The following is a 15,445-nucleotide window of genomic DNA, read 5'->3' as shown; positions in this document are numbered from 1 at the left end:
GGTCATGCCTGACAAACCTGTTGGAATTCTTTGAAGAGGAGACAAGTAGGTTAGACCAGGGAAACCCAGTGGATGTGGTCTATCTAGACTTCCAAAAGGCCTTTGATAAGGTGCCACACGAGAGGCTGCTGAGCAAGGTGAGGGCCCATTGTGTTCGAGGTGAGCTACTGGGATGGATTGAGGATTGTCTGTCTGACAGAAGGCAGAGAGTTGGAATGAAAGGTTCTTTTTCGGAATGGACGAGTGATGTCCCATAGGGTTCAGTGTTGGGGCCACAGCTGTTCGCATTATATATATTAATGATCTGGATGAAGGGACTGGAGGCATTATAACGAAGTTTGCAGATGATACGAAGTTAGGTGAGAGGCAGGTAGTATTGAGGAAGTGGGGAGGCTACAGAAGGATCTGGACAGTTTGGGAGAGTGGTCCAGGAAATGGCTAATGGAATTCAACATGAGCAAATGCGAGGTCTTGCACGTTGGCAAAAAAAAAGCATAGACTACTTTCTAAACGGTGAGAAAATTCGTAAAGCCAAAGTACAAAGGGTTCTGGGATTGCTAGTCGAGGATTCTCTAAAGGTAAATATGCTGGTTGAGTCCGTGATTAAGAAAGTGAATGCAATGTTGTCACTTACCTCAAGAGGGTTGGAATATAAAAACACCGTTGTGCTACTGAGACTTTATAAAGCTCTGGTTAGCCCCATTTGGAGGACTGTGTCCAGTTTTGGTCCCCACACTTCAGGAAGAACATACTGGCACTGGAACGTGTCCAGCGGAGATTCACACGGATGATCCCTTGAATGGTAGATCTCATATATGAGGAACGGCTGAGGATCCTGGGATTGTATTCAGGGGAGATTTAATAGAGACATACAAGATAATACATGGCTTGGAAAGGGTGGAGGCAAGGAAATTGTTTCCGTTAGGAGAGGAGATTAGGACCCGTGGACACAGCGTTAAAATTAGAGGGGGTAAATTCAGAACAGAAATGCGGAGACATTTCTTCAGCCAGACAGTGGTGGGCCTGTGGAATTCATTGCCGCAGAGTGCGGTGGAGGCCGGGACACTAAATGTCTTCAAGGCAGAGATCGATCAATTCTTGTTGTCTCGAGGAATTAAGGGCTACGGGGAGAATGTGGGTAAGTGGAGTTGAAATGCCCTTCAGCCACGATTGAATGGCGGAGTGGACTCGATGGGCTGAATGGCCTTACTTCCACTCCTATGTCTTATGGTCTTTTGGTCTTATGGTAGGATCTCAGAGGTAGTAATCTCAGGATTGCTCCCAGTGCCATGTGCTAGTCAGAGTCGAAATGAAAATATAGGCAGGATGAATGCGTGGCTTGAGAGATGGTGCAGGAGGGAGGGGTTCAGATTTTTGGGACATTGGGACTGGTTCCTGGGGAGGTGGGACAATTACAAATCGAGCGGTCTACACCTGGGCAGGACTGGAACCAGTGTCCTGAGGGATGTGTTTGATCATGCTCTTGGGGAGGGTTCAAAATAGTGTAGCAGAGGGATGGGAACCAAATGAGGAGGTTAGTGGCAATAAGGAGTGAGTAACTAAAGCCCGTCAGAAACTAGATATTGAAGTCAGCGTTACTAAGGTTAAGTGTTGGTAGGGAGCAGATGATGAACGCAAAGGAACAAATGGTCTTAGGCACATCTGTTTTAATGTGAGAAGCGTAGTAGGTAAGGCAGAGGAATTTAGGGCTTGGGTTAGTATCTGGGAGTGTGATGTTATTGCTATTACTGAGACGTGGTTGAGGGAATGGCAAGATTGCCAACTAAATATCCAGGATACAGATGTATCAGATGGGTTCGAGAGGGAGGTAAAAGGGATGGAGGAGTTGCATTAGAGGTCAGAGAGGATATCACAGGTATGGTGAAGGAGGGCACTATGGAGGACTCGAGCAGTGGGGCAATATGGGCAGAGCTCAGAAACAGGAAGGGTGCAGTAACAATGTTGGTGCTATCCTACAAGCCTCCTAACAGTGAACGTGAGATAGAGGTACAAATATGTAAACAGCTTATGGAAAGATGTAGGAGTAACAAGGTGGTGGTGATGGAAGATTTTAATTTTCCCAACATTGACTGGGATTCACTTAATGTTAGAAGTTAAGATGGAGCAGAATTTGTAAGGAGCATCCAGGAGGATTTTACAGAGTAATGTGGAAATAGTCTGACTCAGGAAGGGGCCATACCGGACATGGTGTAAGGGAATGAGCCCGGCCAGGTGGTTGAAATTTCAGTAGGGGATTATTTTGGTAACAGTGACCACAGTTCCATAAGTTTTAGAATGCTCATGGACAAAGACGAGAGTGATCTGAAAGGAAGGCGGCTAAACTGGGGGAAGGCCAACTATAGAAAAATTTGGCAGGAGCTGGGAAATGTGGATTGGGAGCAGCTGTTTAAAGGGAAATCCACATTTAGACCATAAACCATAAGACATAGGAGTGGAAGTAAGGCCATTCGGCCCATTGAGTCCATTCCGCCATTCAATCGTGGCTGATGGGCATTTCAACTCCACTTACCCACATTCTTCCCATAGCCCTTAATTCCTTGTGACATCAAGAATTTATCAATATCTGCCTTGAAGACATTTAGTGTCCCGGCCTCCACTGCACTCTGCGGCAATGAATTTCACAGGCCCACCACTCTCTGGCTGAAGAAAAGTCTCTGCATTTCTGTTCTGAAATTTGATATGTGGGAGGCTTTTAAAGAGAGGTTGACTAGAGTCAGGACAGACATGTCCCTGTGAAAATAAGGGATTGAAATGGCAGGATTAGGAAACGCTGGATGACAGATGAAATTGTGAGATTAGCTAAGAGGAGAAGGGATGCATACATAAGGTCTAGGTAGCTGAAAACAGACAAAGCTTTGGAAGAATATTGTGAAAGTAGGACCAATCTGAAGTGAGGAATTAAAAGGGCTAAAAGGGGTCACAAAATATCATTCACAAACAGGATTAAGGAAAATCCCAAATCCTTTTATTCATATATAAGGAGCAAGAGAGTGACTAAAGAAAGAGTTGGCCCACTCAAGGACAAAGGAGGAAAGTTATGTGTGGAGTCAGAGAAAATGGATGAAATTCTTAATGAGTGATTTACGTTGGTATTCACCAAGGAGAGGGAAATGACAGATGTTGAAATTGGGGATAGATGTTTGATTACTCAGGTTGAAGTCGGTTTAAGGAAGGAGGGAATGTTGGGTATTTTAAAAGGCATCAAGGTGCACAAGTCCCCAGGTCAGGATGGGATTGATCCCAGCTTACTGAGGGAAGCAAGAGAGGAAATAACTGGGGCCTTAATCGATATCTTTGTAGCAACCTTGAACATGGATGAGGGTCCCAGAGGACTGAAGAATTACTGATGTTTAAGAGGGGTAGCCAAGATAATCCAGGTATGAACCAGTGAGCCTGATGTAGTGGTAGGGAAGTTGCTGGAGAAGATACTGAGGGATAAGATCCATTTACATTTGGACGAAATTTGATTTATCAGTTATAGGGTGCATGAAGTTGTGCAGGGAATGTCATGTCTTATCAACTTTATAGAATCTTTTGAAAAAGTGATGAAGTTGATTGATGAGGGAAGGGCTGTGGATGTCATACACATGGATTTCAGGAATGCGTTTGATAAAGTTCCCCATGGCAGCCTGATAAAGAAATTTAAGTCGCATGGGGTCCAGAGTGTAATCACTAGCTGGGTAGAGAACATGCTGGGCAACAGGAGACAGACAGTAGTAATGGAAGGTGTTTCTCAGAATGGAGAACAGGAATCCGTGCTGGTACCGCTCTTGTTTTTGATATACATAAATGATCTGGAGGAAGGTATAGGTGGTCTGATTAACAAGTTTGCAGATGACACTAATATTGGTGGAGTAGCAGATAGTGAAGTGGACTGTCAGAGAATGTAGCAGAATATAGACAGATTGGAGAGTTGGGCAGAGAAACGGATGGATGGAGTTCAAACCAGGCAAATGCGATCTGATGAATTTTGGAAGATCCAAATCTGGAGTAAACTGTACGGTGAATGGAACACCCTGGGAAAATTGATGCCCAGAGAGACCTGGGTGTTCAGGTCCATTGTACCCTGGAGGTGGCAACACAGGTCGACAGAGTGTTCAAGAAGGCATATGGCATACCTTCCTTCACCAGACGTGGTATTCAGTACAAGAGTTGGAAGGTCATATTAGCATTATATCAGACTTTGGCTTGGCCACATTTGGAATACTGTGTACAGTTCTGGTTGCCACATTACCAGAAAGATGTGGATGCTTTGGAGAGGGTGTAGAGGAGGTTCACCAGGATTGCCTGGGATGGAGGGCACTAGCTATGGAGAGATGCTTAGTAGATTAGGATTATTCTCATTACAAAGTCGAACGTTGAGGGGGGACCTGATTGGGGTCTACAAAATCATGAGAGATATAGATAGGGTGGATAGCAAGAAGCTTTTTCCCAGAGTGGGGGACTCAATTACTCTGGGTCATGAGTTCAAAGTGAGAGTGGAAACATTTAAAGGAGATATGTATGGAAAGTTCGTCACACAGAGGGTGATTGATCCTGGAACACGTTGCCAGTGGAGGTGGTAGAGGCAGGCACAATAACATCATTTAAGATATATCTAGATACAAACATGGATGGGCACAGAGCAAAGGGAGACAGACCATTGGAAAATTGATGATAGGTTTCAGTGGATGATATGGACCAGTGCAGGCTAGTAGGGCCAAAGGGCCAGTTCTTGTGCTATAATTTTCATTGCTCTTTGTTCTTTGAACTGAGGAAGCTCAAAGGAACAGAGTGATCTTGGGTGCTTCTCCACTGATCACTGAATGTGGCAAGACAGGTTAACAGAGCAGTTAAGAAGGCACAGGGGACACTTGCCTTTGTCATGTCAGGTGTTGGCTATAAAAGCAGGTGGATATGCTGCAGTTAAGAAGAACATTGGTGAGGCCACAGTTGGAGTACTGTGTGCAGTTCAGGTCACCACACTGTAGGAAGGAGGTGATTGCACTGGATGGGGTGCAGAGGGGAATCACCAGGATGTTGTGTGGGATGGAACCTCTCAGTGATGATGAGAAATTGGATCATCTCGGGTTGTTTTCTTCAGAGCAGAGAAGGTGGAGGAGGACCTGATTGAAGTGTATAAGGTGATGAGGGGAATGGACAGGGAGGAGAGAAAGCAGCTGTTCTCCTTCTTGGGAGGGTCAATAACAAGTTGGTTCACAGTCAATGTCAAAGATAGGAGGTTTCAAGATGTTTTGAGGAAAGTGTTTTTGACCCAGAGGATGGTGGGGGTCTGGAATACACAATCTGGGAAAGTAGTTGAGGTGGGAAACTTCACAAACTTTAAAAAGTACTTGGGTGAGCAGTTGAAATATCAGAACATTCAAGCTATGGGCTTCATGTTGGAAAGTGGGACTGGTATAGGTTTAGTGTAGTTTGGCTGGTACACAGTTAATGGGCTGAAGGGCCTCTTCTATACTGTGTGATTTTATGATTCTGTCGTGGGTAGTTTCGGGCTCCTTATCTGAGGAAGAATGTTCTGGCTGTGGAGGGAGGGCAGCAAAGGTTTACCAGACTGATTCCTGGGAGGACAGCACTTAGATCTGATGAGAAACTGGATTTGTTAGGATTATATTCACTGGAGTTTAGAAATTTGAGAGGAATCACATTGAAACCTGTAAAATCCTAACAGGATAAGACTGGTAAACACGGGAATTGTGTTCCTGATGACTGGAGAGTCCAGAACCAGGAATTACAGTTTAAAGAAAAGGGAAAGGCCATTTCGGACTGAGATGAGGAGACATTTCTTTAGCCAGAGACTGGGAAGCTCGTGGAATATTTTGTCACAGAAAGCAGTTGAGCCCAAATATTAAATGTTTTCAAGATGGCGAAAGGGATTAAAGGTTATGGAGAAAAAGTGGGAACAGGGGACTAAGTTGTATGATCAGCCAAGGTCATATTGACTGGCAGAGCTGACTCGAAGGGCTGAACGGCCTCCTCCTGCTCCTAGTTCCTCTGTTTCTATGTTTGAGAGACTGTTCATAAACATGGAAACATATGGAATTATAGAGTCACAGAGTCATCGAGCCCTACAGCACAGGGACAGGCCCTTTGGCCCAAAGTGGACCGTGCTGACCAAAATATCCATCCACACTGACCCCATTTCCCTCCATTTGGCCCATATCCTTCAAATTACATACTATCTATGTATTTGTCCAAATGCCTTTTAAATGTTGTTAATGTACCCGCCTCAATCACTTCAGCTGGCAGCTCATTCCATACGGGTACCACCCTCTGTGTAAAAGTGTTGCCCCTCAGGTTCCCGTTTATTCTAACCTTCAACTGATGCCCTCTAGTCCTTGATTCCCCAACCCTGGGACAAAGACTGAGTGCAGTCACCCTATCCATGTCTCTCAAGATCTTATACACTTCTAAAAGATTCCCCTTTAGTCTCCGACACTCTTCAGAAAAATGTCCTAGCTTGTCCAACCTTTCCCAAAAACTCAGATGTTGAAACCTGGCAACATCCTTGTAAATTTATTCTGCACTCTTTCCAGTTTAATAATATCCTTCATATAACAAGGTGACCAAAACTGAGCACAATACTCCAAGTGCAGCCTCACCAAAGTCATGTACAATTGAAACATAACTTCCCAACTTCTACACCCAGTGCCCTGACTGATGACGGCCAGTGTGCCAAAAGCCTTCTTCACTGCCCTGTCTAACTGTGACTCAACTTTCAGAGAACTGTGCACCTGAACTCTGAGATCCCACTGTTCCACTACAGTCCTGAAGGCCTTACCATTCACCATGAAACTCCTACCTTGATTTAACTTTCCAAAATGCAAGACCTCATACTTAAACTCAATTTATCATTTCTTTTCCCACTTCCACAGCTGATCAAGGTCCTGTTACAATATCTGATAACCTTCCTCATTGTCCACAATACCGGCTATTGTAATGTCTTCTAAATCATTGATATTGATAACAAACAGTAATGGACCCAGCATCAATCCTGAGGCACTCCACTAGACTCAGGCCTCCAGTCTGACAAGTATCCTTTCACTGTGTCCCTCTGCTTTCTCCCATTCTCGCCAGTTAGAGAAAAGTATTTATCTTTGGTCAGGAATTAGTTTGGAGGTAGGAGACAGAGAGGAGGGATAATGTGTGTGCTCTCCAATGAGCAACATCTGGATAGTGGTGTCCCCAGGGAATTGGGCTAGAACCTCAGCATTTCACGATATTTCTAAATTACTTGGATGAAGGAACAGACAGCCATATATCCAATTTTGTTGATCACACTGAGTGAGGCAGTTTGGAGGAGGTTACAGAGATAGGGAGAGTGGAGGACAGGGAGGGACATGAGAACAAGGATGAGAATTTGAAAATCAAGGTGTTGCTGGACCAGGAGCCAATGTAGGCACAGGGCGCAGGGGGTTGGAGGAATGGGATTTGATGCGAGTTTAGATATGGGGCAGCAGAATTTGGGATGAGCTGAAGGTTACGGAGGCCAGTGGCTGTGATGTGTGCAAGCACAACATTGGTATGGTCATGTTTGGAGTCCCATGCACATGACAGAGATTTTCAGTGGCTGATCTTTGTGAGATGGAGGATATGGGGCTCAGATCAGCCCCAAAGATGAGGCCAAGTTTGTAAAGAGTCTGGTTGAGCAGCAGATAGTGCTCAGGGAGAGGGATGGAGTTTGTACCGGGAGCTGAAGAGGAATGGCTTTGATCTTCCCAATGTGTTTCCCAGTGAGCCTGGCTCCTCAGTCCTGACTGCTCTTAGCTGCTGTGATTGTCACTGATTGGACACTTATTATTAGAGGTTCTGACCACTGCAGAAAGCCCCAGTGTAAAAATAACTGCAAAGACTGTCAGAGCACAAGGTTGAAACTTCACCAAAAGAGGAAGTGAAATAAAGAGCTCGGAGCAGCTGGACGTTTGTTACTGAGATGGGAGAAAACTGTGAACTGTCTGCACACCCAAGAACCTGACAGCACAGGAGGCTGGTTCTGGGATTTTTCTTTTCAGAAACAGCACAGTGATGGGAAAAAGGACAGTCACTCTCTCACAAACACATACGCCTGCACTCGGAGATCAGAAACAGAATCCAGCAGCAGCTCTGTCTCCAAGCTGTAAAACCTGCACAGAATTGTTCCCTCATTCAGTTTTTAACTGGCAGGATAGACCAAGCAGGGGAGGCAACACAGTGGTGTGTACAGTCGGAAGGAAGTTGCCCTGGGAGTCCTCACCATTAACTATGGAACCCATGAAGCCTCATGACAGCAGGTCAAACATGGGGAAGGAAACCTCCTGCTGATTACCACATAGCACCGCCCTCCGCTCCAACCTCAACTGAGCAGTCAGTCCTCCTCCATGTTGAACAACACTTGGAGGGAGCACTGAAGGAGGGAATGATGCAGGATATACCCTGAGTAAGGGAATTCAAAGTCCTCCATCAAGAGCTGCTTAGAAGCATCACTACTGAGCAAGCTGGTCAAGTTCCACCTGATTCAGCTGCTCGACTGGACCTGGGACAGGGGGTGAGGGAACCAACAAGAGGGAACAACATACTCACTATCACCCTCACCAATCTGCCTGCTGCTGGTGTATCTGTCCATGACAGTATCAGTAAGGGTGACAACTGCACAGTCCGTGTGGAGACAAAATCCCATCTTCACATTGAGATTACCTTACATTTTGTTGGGCAAGAGATACGGAATCTCAGGAAGAATGTTTTTTAACAGCAATTCGTAATGACTTGGAAATTAGTGCCCATTCAGGTGAGGCAGGTGAAGACACTCAGTGATTGCAATGGCAGATTGGATGGGCTCTTGATGAAATTAAACCTGCAAGGCTCTGGGGGTCGAGTAGGGGAGGGGGTGGGACTGACTGGATTGCTCCATGAAATGACAGCATTTACACACTTCGTCTCACCTTTACACAAAGACTGGGAGAAACAGACAAACCAGTTCACAGAAGTGTTTTCTCAAGCAAAACACTCTTGAACCAACTCAGAGAACACACCAGTCTAGATTTACTAGAATAAATCAGCAAATCAATGGCAAGGGAACAGCGAACCAAAAGTGATGGAACTAAACAGTATATTCAATAGCACAAACAACGAGAGAGGGAGGGATGAAGAGGGCAGAGAGTATACTCTCGGGGTCTGAAGGCTCTGCTGTCAATGATGGGATGGAGGAAGCAGCAATGGGCAGGAGACCAGAGACAGAAGATGGAAGGGGGAGGGAGGGAATGTGAGTCTACAGCAGGACACAGAGTGAGGGAGGAGGGAGGCCATGGAGGCAATTGGCTGGCAGTGAGGTCAGATTCTGGAACAACTGTAGTTGTGAGACAGGGAAGGGACCACTCCATATCAGACAAGTTGGGGTTGATGGAATGTGGCTTCAGGAAGCTGGGAGAAGACATTGAAATCATAGAGTCAGGAGGTGGGATGAATAGGAATTGGGGTTTCTGTGGTCAAGAGGCTGAGGTAGTGCAGAGACAAACAATGTTGTGCAGATTGAAATAAGGGACCTATGTGATGGACAGGATGTGGGGTTTGCAGCTCAGGAAGGAGGCCCATGTTTACTGTTTATTGGTCCTATGGGAAGGTGCCCCATGTTTACATCATCATAGAGCCATAGAGGTTTACAGCGTGGCAGCAGGCCCTTCAGCTCAACTCATCCATGCCGACCAAGTTTCCAAAACTGAACTAGACCCATCTGCATGCGTTTGGCCCAATCCCCTCTAAATCCTTCCTATCCATGTTCCTGTAAATATGTCCTTGAAATCTAGTAATTGTACTCCCCTCCACCACTTCCTGTGGCAGCTTATTACACATACACACCAACCTCTGTGCGAAAAGGTTGCCTCTCAGGTCCCTTCTAATTCTTTCCCCTCTCAACTTAAACATATTCCTTCTCGTACTGGACTCCCCTACTCTGGGGAAAAAAAACTTTGGCTATTCTCCTTATCTATGGCCCTAATGATTCTATAAACCTCTCTGGTCACCCCTCAATCTCCTGCATTCACTGGAAAAATCTCTCGGCTTATCCATCCTCGCCTTGTAATTCAAACTCACCAACCTTGGTAACATCCCTGTTAATCTTTCTTTTATCCAAACCAGTGCAGTAACTTCCTTCCTACAGCAGAGCAAATAGGAATGTACACAGTGTCCAAATGTGGCCTAACCAATGCCTTGTACAGCTGTAACATGATGTCCCAGCTCCTGTACTCCCTGCTTTGACCATTGAAGGTCCACGAGCCAAATACCGTCTTCACCACCCTCTCTACCTGTGACACCACTTCCAAGGAACTATGCACCTGTACCCCTCTGTCTCTCTGTTCAACAACACTCCCCATGGCTCTACCATTAGTTGTGTAATTCCTGCCCTGGTTTGTCTTCCCAAAATGCAACTCCTTGCATTTATCGAAATTAAACTCCATCTGGATTTGTTGACCCACTGGCCCAGTTGATGAAGATGACATTGCACTCTTAGATAACCTTCTTCCCTGTCCACGATGCCAACAATTTTAATGTCAGCCACAAACTTACTGACCATTCCTGTTATTTTCTCATCCAAATTGTTCATGTAAATGATGAACAACAGTGGATCCAGGATCGATTCTTGTGGCAGACGGCTGGTCAGTGGCCTCCAGTCTGAAGAACAACCCTCTCTCACCAACCTCTGCCTCCTACCATCAGGCCCATTTTATATCCAATTGGTTAGATCTCCCTAGATCCACTGTGATATAATCTTACTAAGCAGTTTACCATAGGAAATCTTGTCTAAGGCCTTGCTAAAGTCCATGTCGACAATGTGTACTGATCTATTTTTATTTATTTCTTCAAAAACTCAACTATCCACTTGTGTCTATTAGAACGACAAGTGAATAGGAGGCCCACATTTACTGGTATTCTTGGAGTATCCAGTCAGAAGGAGGTCCATGTTTACTGGTCTCCTTTGGAGAGTCCATTAGGAAGGAGGCCAACATTTCCTGGTCTTTATTGGAGGCTCAAGCAGGAACGATGTCCATGTTTACTGGTCTCCATTGGGAGCTTCAGTGGGAAGGAGGCCCATGTTTCTCCATGGAGCACTCTCGTGAACTGACATCCACGTTTACTGTTGGCGTTGGAAATGCGATAGGTGGAAGGAGGTCATGGTGAGGGTGATAGGCCGGAGTGGGGGTGGGGACGGAAAGGTCAGGAAGAAGACTGCAGATTAGGAAGGCGGTGCTGAGTTCGAGGGATTTGACTGAGACAAGGTGGTGGGAGGGGAAATTAGGAAACTGGATAAATCTAGGTTCATCCCTTGTGGTTGGAGGGTTCCTAGGCGGAAGATGAGGCGTCGTGTTGCTATGGTCTGTTGAGCCACGGGGTGGTTGACCAACCAACCCAACCACCCCGTGGCTCGACACTTCAACTCCACCTCCCAATCTGCCAAGGACATGCAGGCCCTTGGACTCCTCCATCGCCAGACCATAGCAACACGATGGTTGGAGGAAGAACACCCCATCTTCCGCCTAGGAACCCTCCAACCACAAGGGATGAATCTAGATTTCTCCAGTTTCCTCATTTCCCCTCCCCCCACTTGTCTCAGTTAAATCCCTTGAACTCAGCACCGTCTTCCTAACCTGCAATCTTCTTCCTGACCTCTCCGCCCCCACCCCCACTCCGGCCTATCACCCTCACCTTAACCTCCTTCCACCTATCGCATTTCCAAAGCCCCTCCCCCAAGTCCCTCCTCCCTACCTTTTATCTTAGCCTGCTAGACACATTTCCTCATTCCTGAAGAAGGGCTCATGCCCGAAACATTGATTCTCCTGCTCTTTAGATGCTGCCTGACCTGCTGCACTTTTCCAGCAACACATTTTCAACTCTGATCTCCACCATCTGCAGTCCTCACTTTCTCCTCCATGTTGCACAAGGACAGGATGGGTCAGTGGGTCAGAGCCTGTCCTGTCCCTCCAGCTCACACTGATGGCCTGAGGATCTCCTATCTCTGCTGGGCCTTCATGGAATGAGGTTTGTGTCCAAACCAGTCCCCAGTGAGAACAGGCCAACAGCACAGAACTGCCCTTCATTTACCAAGAATCTGTCCATCTTTCTAAGAGATACCAAAACCTGGTCGATGTGAAAGTTGGCCTTTACTCCAGGAGAAGACATGCTTCTGGGGTCAAGGGTTAACATCCATTAGTGGGGCAGAGCAGAGAGAGATTTATCCTGAATTCAACTGTCTCCACCTGGGACACTGTGAGAAAGAGAGAGAAGCGAGACAGAGAAAGAGAAGTAGAGGTCGAGTGGGATGTGGAGAAGGAGGGAAAGACAGAGGGAGAAATAGAGAGGGGCAGATAACATTTGGAGGTTTTCAATTGAAGTGAGAGATGGAGCGAGTGACAGAGAGAGTGAGAGATGGAGAAAGATTATGAGACGGAGTGAGGAAGCGTTAGTGAGTTGGAGAGAGTGGCTATGAGACAGAGTGAGAGAAAGAATATGAGAGAGATTAACATTGGGAGAGAGAGATAGATGTAGAGAGATCAAAGTAGCAGATGTGAGACAGATAGGGGAAAAGAGAGAGAGGGAGAGAAAGGTCCTGGTCACCACATTCTGGGAAGGATGTGATTGTACTTGAGAGGGGGCAGAGGAGATTTCCCAGGCTGCTGCCTGGGATGGAGGGTCAGCTATGAGGAAAGATTGGAAAGGTTGGGGCAGTTTTCCTTGGAGCATTGAAGGTTGAGAGGGACCTGATAGAGAGGTATAAGATAATTGTTGGCAGTGATACGTTGCATAGGAAGGCACTTTATACAAGAGTAAAGGACTCAATAACCAGGGACAGAGATTGAAGGTAACACAGACATGGTCTCATAGAAACTTGGAGCAGGAGTAGGCCATTCAGCCCTTTGAATCTTGTGTGTCATTCAGTATGATCATGGCTGATCCTCTCTCTCAATGCTATGTTTCTGCTTTCTCCCTATTTCCTTCATGCAGTTAAAATGCAAAACAACTATCTCTCTTTTTTTCTTGAATATATTCAGTTCCTTGTCCCCCACAGACGTTTGTGGTAGAGAATTCATCAGGTTGACCATCCTCTGAGTGAAGAAATGTTTCCTCATCTCAGTCCTAAATGTTCTACCCCGTATCTCCCTGAGACTGTGTCCCCTGGTTCCAGACTCCCCAACCAGGGGAACCTCCTCCCTGCCCGGGCCTGTTACAATTTTATATGTTTCAATCAGATTCCGTTTCATCCTTATAAACTTGAGTGAGTCCAGGCCCAGTTGAGTTGCAGAGTGAGAGAAGAATTGAGGAGAAATGTTTTCGCCCAGAGGGTGGTGGGAGTCTGGAACTCACTGCCTGAAAGGCTGGTTGAGTCACAAGCTCTCATGACATTGGAGCAGTGTTTAGATATTCCCTTGTGTTGCTGTTGCCTCCAGGGTCATGGGCCAAGAGCTGGAGGATGAGATTAGTGTCATCACATCTTTCTTTAGCAGCACAGACACAATGGGCCAAATGGCCTCATTCAGTGCTGTTCACATCAATCACTCTGAGACAGAGAGTGTGAGATAGAGAGAGAGAAGAGGAAGTGTGAGGGGCTGACGTGGCTCTCTCTGCCTGATGCTATTTACATACACCCAGTCAGACTCGCACAGGCTGTAGCTTTATAAAGCAGAGCCCAGTGAAGGGAGAGTTTATCAGGAACCAGGCACAGGGACAGGAGCACACACCATGATTTCACACATCCAGCTGATCTGGCCCCTGGCATTCTGTGCCGCAGGTACAAATCTCTCTCCTTCCACCTTGAATCTTTAGCTGCTCTCCATTTCACTCCAATTCCACTGACTTGTGATTGAAGGGAAAATGCTGAAACCAGAGGAATGCTCAGTGTCTCCAACAATCTCTCATTTGACAGGCTCTTTCTGGAACAGTTGTGACTTCACTGTGTTTCTCTCTGACCCCTCAGGTATCAGTGGGGACATCATCATGACCCAGTCTCCCCCGGTGATGTCAGTGGGACTGGGCCAGACTGCAACACTTACCTGTACGGCCAGTCAATCTGTTGGCAATGAGCTTTCCTGGTACCAGCAGCGAGAAGGTCAGAAACCCTCTCTCCTGATCTATGATGCAACAAATCAATTCACAGGAGTCTCCGATCGATTCACCGGCAGTGGATCAGGGACCAGTTTCACTCTGAAAATCAGCAACGTTCAGAATGAGGATGTCGCTGACTATTACTGTATGCAGGATTACAGCTTGCCTTCACAGTGATACAGAGCCGTACAAAAACCTCAAAGCACACAGAATCACCTCCTGTACTGACACATCCACGGTTATATAAAATGCATAATAATGGACACACAATCCCACCGCCTGAACTGTCATATCCCACAGTTAGATCTAAATGAAACTGAACAAATTACCCCATGCTGGGATTGTCACTGTCCACGACACACTCCAGTCTCTGTGGTGTTCACCGCTCACTGAAGGCCTCAGGTTTCCCCCTTACACTGCATGGCCACACGTGAAGAACAGCTGCAAGATTTAACAACAAAAAATAAAGTTCACAACCTAGAGGCAGAGATAGAAAGACACATGAATGAGGGAGAGACTGACAGGGGCAAAAAGAGGGTGAGAGTGATCGACAGACTGGGAAATAGGGAGAGGGTGAGAGTGACAGAGGGAAGCAGAGAGCTGAGGTTTTTGTACAGCCTCTGCACTGGGAGCTCTCACTGTGGCTTACGTTCGGTAAAGGAACCAAGCTCAGACTGAGTAAGTAAACCTCAATCCTCCGTTATTAACCCTGTCAATACTGGAACTTTCTAAATCACAAATGCTGAATTGATGCAGGTGTTAGTGGGGAGCTGCAGTGAATGAAATGGTTGATTGAGGAGCACTGTGTCGAACAGGGTGTCCAGCTGTATTTCTGTCGTCCTATTGCCCCGCTTAAGCAGCAAGATATAAGTCAGTCAGCTTTACTCACCATGTGGAGGAGCTCTGTCCATTTGCAGCCTGTGGTCCCATTCCTGCAGCATGGAGTGAAATCAGTGAGTAGCCTCCTGCCAGTCTCAGTGTGACGGACACGGGGCAGAGTTTGATGTGAGCTCTGGCTCCCTGTCCCAGTCTCTGATCTCACTGACCTCAGCAGCAGCAGCAGCAGCAGCAGCAGCACAGTGAGACACCGAGCTCCCACCTCCCCCAGCTTTAACTCTGCTCAATCACACAATCACAGAGTTGTTACAGTGTACACGGAGGCCGTTCCACCCATCCTGTCTGGACCGGCTCTCCGAATGAGCAATTCACTGAGTGTCATTCTCCTGCCTTCTCCCTGTCACCCTGCACATTGTTCCTTTTCAAATAACAGTCTCATTCCCTACAGAATGTTTCAATTGAAGCTGCCTCCACCACACTCTCAGGCAGTGCATTTAACACCTTAACCACCCACTGG

The sequence above is a fragment of the Hemiscyllium ocellatum genome, chromosome 9 (genome assembly GCF_020745735.1).
Source record: "Hemiscyllium ocellatum isolate sHemOce1 chromosome 9, sHemOce1.pat.X.cur, whole genome shotgun sequence".
In the NCBI taxonomy this organism is placed as follows: domain Eukaryota; kingdom Metazoa; phylum Chordata; class Chondrichthyes; order Orectolobiformes; family Hemiscylliidae; genus Hemiscyllium; species Hemiscyllium ocellatum.
This window is presented reverse-complemented; position numbering follows the sequence as displayed.